This window comes from Apodemus sylvaticus, chromosome 8, assembly GCF_947179515.1.
Source record: "Apodemus sylvaticus chromosome 8, mApoSyl1.1, whole genome shotgun sequence".
Lineage (NCBI taxonomy): Eukaryota > Metazoa > Chordata > Mammalia > Rodentia > Muridae > Apodemus > Apodemus sylvaticus.
Genome location: NC_067479.1, coordinates 60,493,492 through 60,508,564, shown reverse-complemented (window position 1 = coordinate 60,508,564; position 15,073 = coordinate 60,493,492). Strand labels below are relative to the sequence as shown.

Sequence of the window (15,073 nt, the reverse complement as noted above, 5' to 3'; positions counted from 1 at the left end):
GACATCCATCTTGGGACTGGAGAGGACTCAGCAGTTAAGAGGGCCCAGGCTCAGTTCCCAGTATCCACCCGATGGCTGGCCACCACCTGTAACTCCAGGCCCAGGGGATCCCATGGCCTCTTGTACTCTGAGAGCTCTGCATGCACATAAACTCAGGCAGGCAAACACTCGTATACATTAAGATAATTTAAAAAACAAATCTTTAGAAAAGAAAGGCATTTTGGTGGCTGCCAAGGTTTTGCAATCATGACCAAAGCTACTGAAAACATTTCCATTCAGAGTATTTGTCTGGACATATGTTTCATCCCATCAAGGGGTAGGGTCACTTCACTGGATCACCTAGCAAGAGTGTATAACGTTTTGTAAAAAAACAAAAAAAACAAAAAAACCAAAAAACAAAACAAAACAAAAAAAAGCCCTGCCTAAACTGGTTGCGACTTGGTTGTTCTGCTTTTGATTCCTGCCAGAGAATAAAGGAGCGGTGCTGCTGTTCCCCATACTCTTGGCCCCTGACCTCCCTCCAGGGTGAGTTCTCAGCACCTTCCACAAGGATTAGCTGCACACGTGGGGTGGGGAGCCTTAGCTCTTTTCATCTTTTGGTTTTGTTTTGTTGCTGCTGTTGTTGTTTCTTTCATTTGGGAGACATGATTTCCCTTCCAGCTGTCCTGGAACTGGCTTTATAAACCAGGCTGGCCTCGAAATCAGAGATCTACCTCCCTCTACGTCCCAAGTGCTGGGACTAAAGGCGTGCACCACCACTGCACTGCTCTCTTTCCATTTTTTAAATAAAGGTTGTTACTGGTGTTGGTGGTTGGTTTGGGAGATTTTGTTTATTTGTTTACAGTGCTGGCACTGAACCCTGACTTTCATGCTTCTGGGCAAGTGCTCCACCCCCTGGCCTTCACCTCCATAAGACGCAATTTGACCTCTGGGCACGGGATATAGTTGGTTTGCACCTCTGTCTTTAAGCCATTACTACCCGTACTTATCACCACAGCGGTTGATATATTTTGAAGTCAGGAGCTTTGATGCCTCCAGATCTGTTCTTCATGCTCAAAAACACTTAGATTAGTCATGTTCTTTGGTGGTTCCATATTAGTTAAATTAGTTTCTATTTCTGTAAAAAGTACCAAGAGGATCTGAAGGAAACACTAGGCTGTTACTAGATTGGTGATGTGGATAGCTTGTTTTTCTTTTTTCAAGTTTTCCTGAGTGTGTGTGTGTGTGTGTGTGTGTGTGTGTGTGTGTGTGTGTGTGTGTGTGTTCTTACATGTGTGTGTGTGTGTGTGTGTTCTTGCGCGCGCGCGCGCGTGTGTGTGTGTGTGTGTGTGTGTGTGTGTGTGCACGCGCACATTTGTGCACAAGCACATGAAGGCCCAAGGATATTGGAATCACCTCCATTGCTCTTTCCCTTATGTATTGAGGCAGGGTCTCTCAATCAAGCCCAGAGCTCACTGATCTGGCCACTCTCCCTATCCAGCTTCTTCCAGAGATCCCATTCTCACCTTCAGAGGTTTTCGGCTAGCCACACCCACTCAACATTTATCTGGTTTTCTGGGGATCTAAACTCCAGTCCTCATCCTCCTGGGGGTCAAGCATTTTAACCACTAAGTCATCTCCCCTGCCAAGAATATACTAATTTTTAAAATGGGCATGGAATTCCTTTCCATTTATCTTTGTCTTCTTTTTTTTTTATTTTATTTATTTATTTTTGCTCTCTTCAGACAAACCAGAAGAGGGCATCTGATCCCATAACATGTGGTTGCTGGGAATTGAACTCAGGACCTCTGGAAGAGCAGTCAGTGCTCTTAACCACTGAGTCATCTCTCCAGCCCATCTTTGTCTTCCTTGATTCCTTTAGGAATAGTTTGTAATTTTCAATACACCACAACGTACGTGTCTTTCACTTCTTTGGTCATGCATATCCAGACGTATTGTATTGTTCCATGGCTCATATGAATGGAATTGTTTTCTAAATTTCCTTTTAAGGATACTTTATGGTGTACCAGAACACGATTGAAGGCAGGCATGTGATCCATGCTTGTCCAGTATTAGAGAGACTGAGCAGAAGGGTCACAAGTTTGAGACTAACTTAGACTACATAGTAAAACTTTGTCTAAAAAAAAAAAGAAGTTATTTTTTTTAAAAAAAAAATTGAGATTGAGGGTAAATGGACCATAAAATAGCTCAGTGGGTAAAGTCATATAGCTATAGATGATAAACATATAGGGATGGATAGATAATAGATAGATAGATAGATAGATAGATAGATAGATAGATAGATAGATAGATAGAAAGGCAGGCAGGCAGACAGAGACAATTTATCCATTGGCTCTGTTCTTTTGGAAAACCCAGAGTAATACTGGCAGCTCCTCCTTCTTTTCCTTGTCTAACTGTCTTTACCTCTTGTCTCCAACCCTCTCCCCACGATGCTGGCATTAGACACACCGCCATGCATGAGTGGATTTTGTAATATGGGTTCTAGGAGTTAAGACTAAGGTCCTCAAGCATTCATAGCGAGGGTCCTGTGATCACTCAGCTTCGTCCCTACCCCAGATGTGAGTGAACATGGACAGCCTTCACTGTGGCGAAACAGAATCCTCTGTGCCGGTTTCAATGAGAATGGCCCCACAGGCTCATATATTTGAGTGCTTAGTCACCATTTAGATGAACTGTTTGGGAAGGATTAGGAGGAATGACTGCATTGGAGGAAGCGTTTCAGTGGGTGCTATAAGCCAGCCCCAATTAAATGCTTTCTTTTATGAGAAAACTAGGGGCCTTGGTCAGCTCTGCCCCCACAGTCATCTGGCAACAGCCAGGTATGTTCCTCCCCACAGATACCTGGCAACAGCCAGGTAGGCTGGCCCACTATAAAAGGGGCTGCTTCCCCCTCCTCTCTCTCTTACTCTCTTGCTCTCTTGTTCTGTCTTTTGTCCCCTTGCTTCCCCTCTCTCCCCATTCACTTCCCCCCCTTCCACCACGTGACCATGGCCTCTGAGTGGTCATGGCTGGCCTCTACTTCTCTACAATAAAGCTTTAAAACCATGAAAAAAAAGAGTTACCTTGGCCATGGTGTCACTTCACAGCAGTAGAACAGTAACTAAGACATCTTTTTTGCTTTGTTTGTTTTTCCAGATAGGGTTTTTCTGCCTGCCCTGGTTGTCCTGGAACTTGTTCTGTAGACCAGGCTAGCCTCCAACTCAGAAACCTCCTGCCTATGCCTCCAGAGAGCTGGAATTAAAAGTATGTACCATGGCTGCCCAGCTCTAAGACACATTCTATACCTGCTTGATTGAGATGGTTTATTAATGAACAACTGTTGGACACTGTTTCACATTTCCTCAGATGGCTATGTATGGTTTTCTTTTTGCCTTGTCTGCATGTTGTAGGTTGGTGTGCCTAAGCTAAAACCTCCCTGTATTCCCCAAGCAAATCCCACCTTGCTGCGCTGTACAACCAAGCGAGGTTGAATTTGGCTGAGGGTGCTTGTAAGTATCTGTGTTCATCAGGAATGCTGGCCTGTGACATTTTTTTCCTAGAAGTGTCGGCCTGGTTTTGACATTAAGGCATACTGTCAAGATTCACAAAATAAATTGCAAAGTGTCCTGTTTTTTGGTTTGGAGAAGAGCTTAAGAAGGCCTCAACTCTTTGAGTCAAGATGTTCACCACGGCATAGAAACATTAGAGGCCTTTCTGCCTGTGTGACAAAGTCTAGGTCAACAAGACCACTCTAGGTTTAGTTACGAGCCACACGAACTGCCATCTCCAGGGCACAGGGACGTTCTGAGCAGCCACACAGCTAGAGTGTGTGTCAGGAGGGCGTGGCACAGGTTCTCACGTTTGCCCCGCTTTTCTCTGTGGTCTTCCTCAGCCTGCCCTTCAGCTTCTTCTTCCTCTGCTGTGCCCAGAACTCTTCCAGATTTCCTACACTCAGTTGTCTGCTCATTGTTTTCGTGTTGGGACATGGATCACTGGGACATCCTAGCATGTATCTTGCTGGTGATACACTTTTCCAATAAGCTTATGTTTACTAATTAATTTTACAGCTGTATCTGGCAGCCCCACTACAGCCAGTGCCCACAATTAGGCTGGCTAGTAATTGGACACACTGACATCTTGTACCCCATGATATGGGAAGATCTTGGAGGAGACCTGGAATTGCTTTAAAGATAAGCACATAGATTACAAAGAGGCACCAGATACATTTCACCTAAATGGCAGGCTACAAATTAAGTGACCTGTAATCTCCATTAGGTACTGGAGTCAAAAGGTCAGGCAAAGATGAATTTTTCCAGCTTGAAGATACCAGGGAGACATGAGAACTGAATGCAAATGTTGTCTTGGCCAGTGGATCCACCAAAGGACATCAGCAAACAACAGTGTGCTATTAACAGAGTCTCCCCGGGTGGAAGGTGGGACCCTCTCAGTCGTGACTTTCCAGTTTTGATGGTTTAGTTTGGTCATGAGAAGAACGTGCTTGTGTTTGGGGGAATGCACACTGGAGAGTTAAACGAGGCTGGAGCAACAGACCGGCAGCTTCTCAAGTGATGCAGAAAAACTATATAGTTGGGCAAAGCAGAGGGACAGAGAGTGAGAGGTAGTTACAACGTCAACCATCAGGGAAGCTAAGTGAAGAACACACAGACCACAATTCTTCCTCTCTCTTTTTTTCTTACTGTGTTTCCCAGATGATTCGGAACTCACTGTGCAGATTCTGATAGCCTTGAACTTATTTTAATCCTCTGCCTCTACTCCCCAGCACTTCCATATACTTCAGCTGTGCACTGTTACCAAGCATGACCGCCAAAACTCTCTTAACATTAAATGTCTTCAAAACGCAAACTTCTTTAAAACACTTTTAAAGCCCAAAGTCATTTTTACAAAATTTTACATTAACAATACTAAAAGTTACACACAAATGTGACCCAAAAATCTCCACCCTGCCTCCAAAAAAATCTCACAAATGCTAGCATGTGAGGCCCCTTTCTGCCTCATCCTGAACTTGCCTTGACCTTGAAGCCTCTGGGGCAGCTGGCCCAGAACTGGCTCTACCTCAGTGGAAAGCAGAGATCCAAGGCCACATCTTAGAAAACTGGTGTGCGCGTGTGTCCCCATGCTCAGACTAAAGTCTAAATGTCACGTTCCCTTTTGTACAAACAGACCAAGTAGATGACCCATCAACGTGGGGCAGTGAATAGACAAAGATCGAGAGATTAAAGATAATGCCCTAATTATCTAAATATTTATATAACAATAATGAGATCAACAAGAATTACCTACAATTTCTATAGCCCTTAATTTAATTATGAACATATTTATTTAAGTAGCCGGGAGGTGGTGGCACATGCCCTTAATCCCAGCACTTGGGAGGCAGAGGCAGATGGATCTCTGAATTCAAAGTCTGCCTGGTCTACAGAGCAAGTTCCAGGACAGCAGGGGCTATACAGAGAAACCCTACCTCACCCCCCACCCCAAATTAATTTAAGTCATGCATTAGAAAATTAACTTAGGCCTCCTGTCCTGGCCACTGTCAGCTGCAATCGCAGCCGGACCTCTCTCCTCAACTTGACAAAAATGTCTACAGAGATGGAGAGATGCATCGAATCCCTGATTGCTGTTTTCCGAAAGTGCAGTGGGAAGGATGGAAACAGTTGTCAGCTCTCCAAAACCGAATTGCTTTCCTTCATGAACACAGAGCTGGCCGCCTTCACGAAGAACCAGAAGGACCCCGGTGTCCTTGACCACAGGATGAAGAAGCTGGACCTCAATAGTGATGGACAGCTAGATTTCTAAGAGTTTCTCTACCTTATTGACGACTTAGCTATAGCATGCCGTGACTCCTTCCTCTGAACTTGCCAGAAGCGTATCTAATCCTCTCCATTCTCTTCCAGTCACCAAGTCATCACCTTCTCCACACACCCCCAATCTGTACCTGCACTGAGCCCAGCACACCTACCACAAAATGCAACCCATGCCTGCTAGCAAAAATAAAACAATGATATTTTTTTAAAGGTAAAAAAAAAATCAACTTAGAAAAATCTTTCTACAGATCCCATAGAAATCGGCAAAAATGCCAGGCTATTGTGAAGACTATAGGTTGCTCTCCAGAAAATGACACTGAAGACTGTACCTACACAAGTCATAGATGGAGAGATGTCAAGCTGGGGTCTACACAGAACCTTCACCACTGTCTTCCAGTGTGTCCGGCACAGAACGGTACTCTGCGTGGCTGTCAAAAGAGAAATGTAAGCTCCAAACCAGCTACAAACCCTCTAAGTACAATGATGTCCTGTCTGTAAGATGTGCTAGGGCAATAGTGGCACAAAGTGCGGAGTAACCAATCAATAACTGCTCTGACTTGAGGCCACTCCATGAGATGGAGCCCAGACCCAATACTGCTTGGGTGACCAAGGACCTCAGACTAGATGGCCCAAGGACCTAGGGTAAAACCGAATAGCACTGGTCTAAAAAGGGGGGAGAAGGAAAAAGAATATAGGGATAAAATGAGTCCTAATGATATATTCTGCTATAATCATAGATCAGTGCTTTATTCAGCTGCCATCAGAGATGCTTCCTCTGCCGCAGATGTTAACAAATGCAGAGACCCATAACTATACCTTAGAACATGCAGCCCTTAATGAGATGTCTCCATCAAATCCTTCCCATTAGCGCTCAGGGAAAGAGATGGCAGAGAGAGTGTAAGAGTCCGAGAGGATGGGGGCACTAAGAAATGGGCGCTATAAATAAATGTGAGTAAAGTTCGTATGAACTCACAGAGATGAAGCAGTGTGCACACGGTCTGTGCAGGTCAGCACCAGGTCCTCTGTGCTCATATTACGGCTTCCAGTTAGTGTTTCTATGGGATTCCTGAGTGAGTCTCTGATTCTTGGGCCTTCTCTTGGGCTCTTGTCCTTCTGTTGGTTTGTTTTGTACAATTATGATCTGTTAGTTTTTGTCTTATTTTCTTATATTTTATATCATTACATTTAAAAATGAGCGAATGAATGAATGAGTGAATGAATGAGTGAGTGAGTGAGTGAGTGAGTGAGTGAGTGAATGCATACCAAGCAACTAGGGTAAAAATTAACAACCAAACTATCATTTATACCTGTTGGAGAGGGAAAAATCAATTTTCTCCAACGGGAGTGACACTGGGTAATATCAACTAGTCCAGGGCAGACCTCATGTTAAGAAGTTGACCAGCACATAATGGACTCCACTGTGTGTGTGTGTGTGTGTGTGTGTGTGTGTGTGTGTGTGTGCTGGTGTGTGTAGGTACAAGTGCATGTGTGTGCATATGTGTGTAGTGGCCAGCAAGCAACTTTAGCTATCATTTTTCAGGAGCTATCCATTTTGAATTTTGAGATAGGATCTCTTACTGACCTGTTTGTTGTTGTTGTTGCTGCTGTTGTTGTTGTTGTTGCTGTTTTGTTTTGTTTTGTTCTTTTTGGGTGATAATGTATTTTGCTTTCTAGATTTGAGGTATTTTGTTGTTATATTGGAATTGTGGTTTGAATTTTGATAAGGAACTTAAACATGGATGGGTGGGGAGCACGAGAGGATCTGGATGAGCTTGGAGGAGAGGAAGAATATGAACAAAATATGCTTACATTTAAAAGTATTTTAAATTATATATAAAGAAAATATAACCATCCAGCTCCCTGGTACTGCCAGCCTGCCACTCCACCACTCCAACCTCTTGCCTTCTGGAACGGTAAACCTAAATAAACTCCTTGTTTTGTTTTGTTTTTTAAAAGATTCCCACAAAAAAATCTCTTTTATCTATTTATATGTGTGTGTTCATGTGTGCACAGGTGCATGTGTGTACATGTATGTGTAGCAGCCAAAAGACAACCTTCGCTGTCATTTTTTCAGGATCTGTCCACCTTGACTTCTTGAGACAGGGTCTCTTAATGATCTGCCTGGCCAGAGATTCATTTACCTCGTGGGATTAGAAGCATGCTCCACCGCTCCTGGCTTTTTAAAACAAACAAACAAACAAATCAAAACTAAGAATTCTGCGGATCAAACTCAGGTCCTCACACCTATACAGCAAGAACTTTACCTGCTAAGGTAGAATCACAGATCCAGCCCCACAAAATCTTTGTAAGCAAGCACTAAGATGCATGTAATCTCAGGTATGACGGTAATTATGTGTAATGTCAACACTGAGGTTGGTGATAGAGGTGACAGGAAGATTGTGAGTTCAAACCCTGCCTTGGCTAAAGAAAGAGAACCAGCTGGGTAGTGGCCTGAGCCTTTAATCTCAGCACTCAGGAGGCAGAGGCAGGTGGATTTCTGAGTTCAAGGTCAGCCTGGTCTATAAGTCTGGAGTTCCAGGACAGCCGGGGCTACACAGAGAAAGCCTGTCTCAGACAAACAAAAGAAAGGAAAAAGAAAAAAGAAAGAGAACCAACCAAAAGTGTATTCATTACAGATCTCAGATCCCAGCCTTCACATATTCAGTTAGGAAGATATCAAATTTACCAGACTTTCCCCCAATCCCTAGAGGCCCATTCGTGGCCCAGGTCGAGAGGCAACAACATCCTTCTAGCTGTCATCTTTCATTCACGCGGCTACACTCAGAGTGACAGCTACCACTTTTCTCTAGTATATGTTAACCAGATTTTGCGTCTCTACTGCTTTTGTTAAACTTAATTCCAAATTCCCCCTTGTTCAAACATAGTTTGCTTCCTTCCATAAATCCATTGTTCATTCCCAACCCACCTAAAATTTACTTTTCAAAACATACAACCCATACAGCATGTATAATTCAAACAGGGAGAAACCACTGAGAACATGTTTCACCAGTGCTGCGGGATGCAGTGCGGGCACCAGCCACATTCCTCCTGTTGACATAATGCACTGGCAGCAGATGCTGGCATGCTCACTTCACAGCAATGTCCAGAAGTTAATAATATCATCTGACTAGCTCATGTAAATAAATAACTGACATATCCAAATTCATAAAATGACCTATGTGTTTCTACACTGAAACCAAAATCCAAATCTTACATTCTGTTTTGCACAAACAGAACAAAAACACAGTATTGTGGTCAGTGGGTAAAGACACTTACCACCAAGCTGGATGACTTAGTTTTATTTCCAGCATCCACATGATAAAAGGAGTGAACTAACTCCCACAAGTTGTCTTCTGACCTCCACAACAGTGATAGGCCTGTGCCCATATACAATACACATACACAGCAAATAAATAAATAAATAAATAAATAAATAAATAAATAAATAAATAAATAAATAAATAAAGTGTAAACGCTAACTTTTCCTTACTGTTGCTTTCTTTTTTTGACACAGGGTCTCACAATGTCACCCAGGCTGTCCTCAAACTCATAATTCTCCTGCCTCAGTTTCCTCAGTACTGGGATTGTAGGAGTTTTTACTGTATTTCAGCTCCTTACCTAAAAGCTTCAACTATTATATACCCCCCAAAACCCTAATATTATGAACTTAATGTTTGTCCCTCAGATTCCTATTTTATTAAGATTCAACTCTCATGAAATGGTATTTAGAGGGAGGGTCTTTGATAGGTCATTATTTCATGAGGATTGAGCCCTCAGGAACAGAGTTAGCACCCTCATTTTAAAAAGAGAATACAGAGCTAGCATGTACTCTAAATGCTGTGTCAGGATACAAGAAACTGGCTGCCTGCAACCAGGAAGAATGGCATCACCAGAACCCAGTCATGATGGTATATAGTCTGAGACATCCAGGCTGCACAACCATGAGAAATAAATACTCAGCTTTTAAGTATTCTATGCTAACTAGTTCTACCAGCCCAAATCAGGCTATCTTTCACACTGTTCTTATCCTGAGTAATGAGGAAAAGTTGCTCATAGAAATACTACTCTATAATATTCCTACAACAGCAAAATCACAGGTTCACATGGTATCTTAGCCATTGTTCTATGGCTGTGAAGAGCTACTACAACCAAGCCAATTCTTATTTTCTTTAAAAGCATTTAATGGGGGGTTTGCTTAGAGTTTCAGAGGGTCAGTACTTTATCATCATGGTAGGTAACTTGGGAGCAGGCAGGCCAGCACAGCACTAGAGCACTAGCTGAGAGCTTAGATCTGGTCCACAGCCATGGGGGAGGGGAGGAGGGAGAAAGAGAATCAGGGAGGGAGCTCAAGCACTAACTGGGCATTGTGTGCACTTTTATAACCTCAAAGCCCATCCCCAGTGACATACTTCCTCCCACAAAGCACACCTACTCCAACCAAGGCTACACCTCCTAATCCTTCTAATCCTTTCAAACAGTGCCAGAATTCAAATAAATGAGGTTATGGGGGCTTTCTTATTCACAACACCATTTACTTGGCAACATAGTTCTCAGACTGAACTCTGTCACATAGTAATACAACCATGTATGTTCACACAATGTAGTTCAGCCCTGAAGGAAGTAATGGACAACTGACACACATTGCACAGGTGGTAAAGTGGTAATTTGTTGATCTGTTTTTCACTTCCCAGCTGGGGCAGCACAGTCCACCCACCCCAATGCTCTGGAGTCCCTAAAGGAAAGATGTAAATGCACAACATTATTTTTAATATGCATTAGCTAGCTCAATCATTGGGCCACCCTTGAACCTCCATGTGGCTAACACACTCCCCAACCCTGCTGCCCCAGTATTCTTGAGTTATTACTTTCTAAAATCTATACTTTATCTCTGATACCCCAGACCCAATGGAGGAGGAGCCCTGGGGCCACTTTTCCAGGATTTTTACATGGTTGGTTTTCTGTCTTCTATAGCTCTCGTGTTTTTATCCTCTTCCTTCTTTCTGCCCTGGTGATTCTCCTTCTCCCTGTCCTGTGTTTCCTCTCTGGAAATCCTCGAAATCCTGCCTCTGTCCCCTGCCCAGCCATTGGCCACTGGCTCTTTATTGACCATCAAAAAAACAACTGTTGACAGGGACCCACAGCAGACATACAAATTCCCATAAAAATACAAAACAAATCCCCAGCAGGGTGGCCTTTGAAACATTATGCTCAGAGAGAGAGAAGCCCCTGGCTGAGGCACCAATAGAGGAAAGAGGGTTAAACAGACCTCTTGGTAGGGGTGGGAGGTGATGGAAATGCTTAGTAAGTATTTGATAGTGGTGTACAGCTTATGAAAATAGTAAAAGCTGGCTCAGTATTGGTAGTTTTGATGGTTTGTATATGCTTAATCCAGGGAGTGACACTCTTAGGAGGTGTGGCCTTGTTGGAGTGGGTGTGGCCTTTTGGAATAGGTGTGGCCTTTTTGGAGTAGGTGTGGCCTTGTTGGAGTAGGTGTATCCTTGTTGGAGTGGGTGTAGCTTTGTTGGAGTGGGTGTGGCCTTGGTGGAATAGGTGTGGCCTTGTTGGAGTTGGTGTGACCTTGTTGGAGTAGGTGTGGCCTTGGTGGAGTAGGTATGGCCTTGGAGTTAGTGTGGCCTTGATGGAGTTGGTGTGTCACTGTGGGTGTGGGCTTTAAGACCCTCATCCTAGCTGCCTGAAAGCCAGTCTTCTCCTAGCTGCTTTCAGAAAAAGAAGTGAAACTCTTGGCTCCTCCAGTCCCATGTCTGCCTAAATGCTGCCATGCTCCTGCATGATAATGGATTGATGATAATGGACTGAACCTCTGAACCTATAACCCAGCTCCAATTAAGTGTTATCCTTTATAAGATTTGCCTTGGTCATGATGTCTGTTTATAGCAGTAAAACCCTAACTAAGACAGTAGTATGTCTTTAATTTCAGCACTGGGGAGGCAGAGACAGGCGGATCTCTGTGATAGCCAGTTTGGTCTACTGAGAGCTCCAGGACAGTCAGGGGTACACATAGAAACCCTGTCTCAAAACAGTGTGTGTGTGTGTGTGTGTGTGTGTCTCAAAACAGTATGTGTGTGTGTGTGTGTACTATAAATTATATATAATTTATAGTTTGATAACCAAAGACTCCATATCTTATTGCAGTAATATTTGCTTGTACATCTCTGTGACAGCAAGGAACTAGAAACCACCTTGATGACTATCTACTAATGAATGAAGACTAAAACTGTAATTCATCTACACAGTGAAATGGCAGTCAGCTGTAAAGAATATAACGTTATATTTATTTCTATAAAGAAAATAAAATTCTGAAATTTGAAGGAAAATGGATAGATCCTGAAAGCATAATATTACGTGATGTGACCCAACCCCCAAAACCACATGTTATCCCTCATATTTGGTTCCAAGACCATAATATACAGAGAGGTCTAAGTGTGGGTAAAGCCAAGAAACTAGGAAGGAAACTAAGAGAGGATGAAAATAGAGAAGAGTCAGGGGTGGGAAAAACCCATGCAGGACATGAAAGAGACAGTGTGGGGAGGACATGAGGGCAGACAGGGTGCAGGGGGGTGGTTAGAGACATGAAAGGAGTATCAGTAAGCCTTACTTTGCTTGAAGATGTCATAATAATAACACATGCCTTGTGTGCTAATTTAAATTTCTAAAAGGGAGACCTGACATGGTGGTGCATGTGTTTAATCCCAGCACTCAAAAGGCAGGGACAGGTGGATCTCTGCAAGTTTGAGGCCAGCCTGGTCTACATAGAGAATTCCCAGACAGCCATGGCTGCATAAAGAGACCCTATCTTGATAAGTAGATAAATAGATAGATAGATAGATAGATAGATAGATAGATAGATAGATAGATAGATTTTAAGAGAAAAAATTTATTCAAGGAATAAACAAATAATCTTTAAAAACTAGCACTCAAGGATAATTTTAAGGTATGTGGGTTATATCTCAATTAAAATATGCTCTTTGCCAAAACTTAGCTATCTCCAGAAGTCATTCTGCCCTAAATTGCCCTTGAAGGAGACCCTCCTCTCCTCCCCTACACATAGATGGCACCAAAAAGATACACCTTGAGTGTTCTGTCCTCCACCCCAGCCCCACGCCTTCCTCCTCCTCAGAGCTGTGCCTGCCTCTGCACTGGAAGCTAGACTCCTCCTTGTCAGGGAGTCACGTCCTCATCCCCCATGTCCTGACCACTGCTGGGACCTCTCTTGCCATCCAATGTGCCCAGAGTCTCTCCTCACTATAAACCATGACCAAGAATTCCATTTTCCCCAAGCAACAGAATATATGAATGCATGGGACCTTTCCTAACAACCTACCTGCCTTCCCCAATGCCCACGTAAGTCCCGGCCTGCTCCTATTCTGATCCATCCCACCTCACAGCACTGGATAGCTGCCACCGCCCAGGGTGCTCTGCGGAGACAGTTCTAACTAAGTCCCACATGGAGCAGCCAGCCAGTGGGGCCTTTTGAGGCTACCTCCTGCTTCATCCTGCTCTGCCTCAGATACTCTCAGCTGCCTTACTCTGTGCTTTCAACAATTTGCTTTGGGTCTTACGGCCATGCTCCTCCATCTCTCCGGCACTTCTCCAGCACTGTCTGACCCTCCCTCCGACTAAGGATGGCACATTTCCCACAGTCCTCACTCTATGCATCCACCCTGTGCTATCTCTGGGTGATCTTTTCTGTCCGGGACGTCTGGCAGCCCTTCTATGCCACGTCTCCGTCTCCAAACGGCTCCTGGGATCATGTCCTACATGTTGTAGCAGATCAGTAGACAGTCCCTGCACTACCTAAGGGAGTCCCTCTAAAAGCATCTTGAAACCCTTGAGTTCCTCTTCGGCTAAGCTACCCTGGACCAGCCCTGTGTTCTCTCTAAGACCTCATCGCCAGCTTCCATGACTTCTCCTGCATTTCCCTTTTTGCTTGCTGTCCCTCTCTTGTGGCCTGAATATGTGTCCTCAAAGTTGATGAGAGTTAACCGCCCCCAATGCAGCAGTACTGGGAGGTAGTTGGGCCACAAGAGAGAACTCCACATTCATGAATGCATTGATGTCTTGGTGACAGTCATTTGTTTTGTTCACCAAGGCTAACTACATAGAGGTCATTGCCACTTTGCCTTTCTGTGAGGACACAGCAGGAGCGCCCTTAGCAGATACTGACAAGAACGTGTACTTCCAGGTTCCAAATCTAAGAGTAAGAAGGTGTTCTTTTATAAGCGTCTCAAGTCAGATGTGGTAATTCTAACACTTTGGAAGATATGAGGAAACAGATCAGACGTTTGAGGCAGGCCTCTGGTATACAGTAAATTCAAGGATAACTTTGGCCAACTAAGCAAATAGCTAAAAAAAAAAACAAAAAAAACAAAAAACAAAAAAATACAAGCCAGCAAACAGATGAATTGAAAATATGTTATATAAGGCCAAGTGGTGCTGGCAACAACTTTAATCCTAGGCTTAGAAAGCAGAGGCAGGCAGATATCTGAGTTTAAGGTCAGCCTGGTCTATGGAGTGGGTTCTAGGACAGCCAGGGGTACACAGAGAAACCCCATTTCAAGAGACAAAATAAAACAAAGACTATATAGCTTCAACTATTCGGCTATAGCACTATATGGACTGAGACAGGCCTGGAAGATAGTTCTGATATTCATCCCCCTTTATCTAAGCTGAGCCATGGCATTTAACTTTTTTAATTAACTTATTTATTTTACATATGTGAGTACACTGACACTGTCTTCAGACACACCAGAAGAAGGCATCAGATCCTATTACGATGGTTGTGAGCCACCATGTGGTTGCTGGGAATTTGAACTCAGGACCTCTGGAAGAGCAGCCAGTGCTCTTGACACTGAGCCATCTCGCCAGCCCTGCATTTAAATTTGTGTACTAAGCAAATTTCTTTGTCTTCATTTCTTTATGCACACATTAAATTTGATATCTAACTGCTCTCATTCTGGAGCTATCCTTGGCTCCCTCACTCACTCAAAGCCAGTATGTGACACCCACATAAATGTCCCTCAGGTACCTCACACTCAAAATGTCCATATTGAAGTCAATATGCTCTCTTTGGGTCACCCCTCTCCTACCCTGCATCCTGTGGCTCTGAATCTTACTTTATCCAAATGAGGAACAGAGGGACCACCACACCCTCCAGCTCCTTCTCACCTCTCCCAGATCCCCTGCATCTGGAGCCCATGCCTTCTTTCCCACAGGCCCAGGTCACCACCATCTCCTAGGTGGTCTGTTACAGA

The 15,073-nt window shown here is 43.8% G+C and overlaps 1 protein-coding gene and 1 pseudogene across 1 annotated transcript in view; one reads left to right on the top strand and one right to left on the bottom strand.

Annotated features, from left to right (window-relative positions):
* Nucleotides 1–15,073, bottom strand: part of Dpysl2 (dihydropyrimidinase like 2) — a 107,162-nt gene that overhangs the window by 73,910 nt on the left and 18,179 nt on the right. The gene's annotated exons all lie outside the window — the stretch shown is intronic.
* LOC127691376 (protein S100-A11-like) lies at nucleotides 5,575–5,871 on the top strand (annotated as a pseudogene).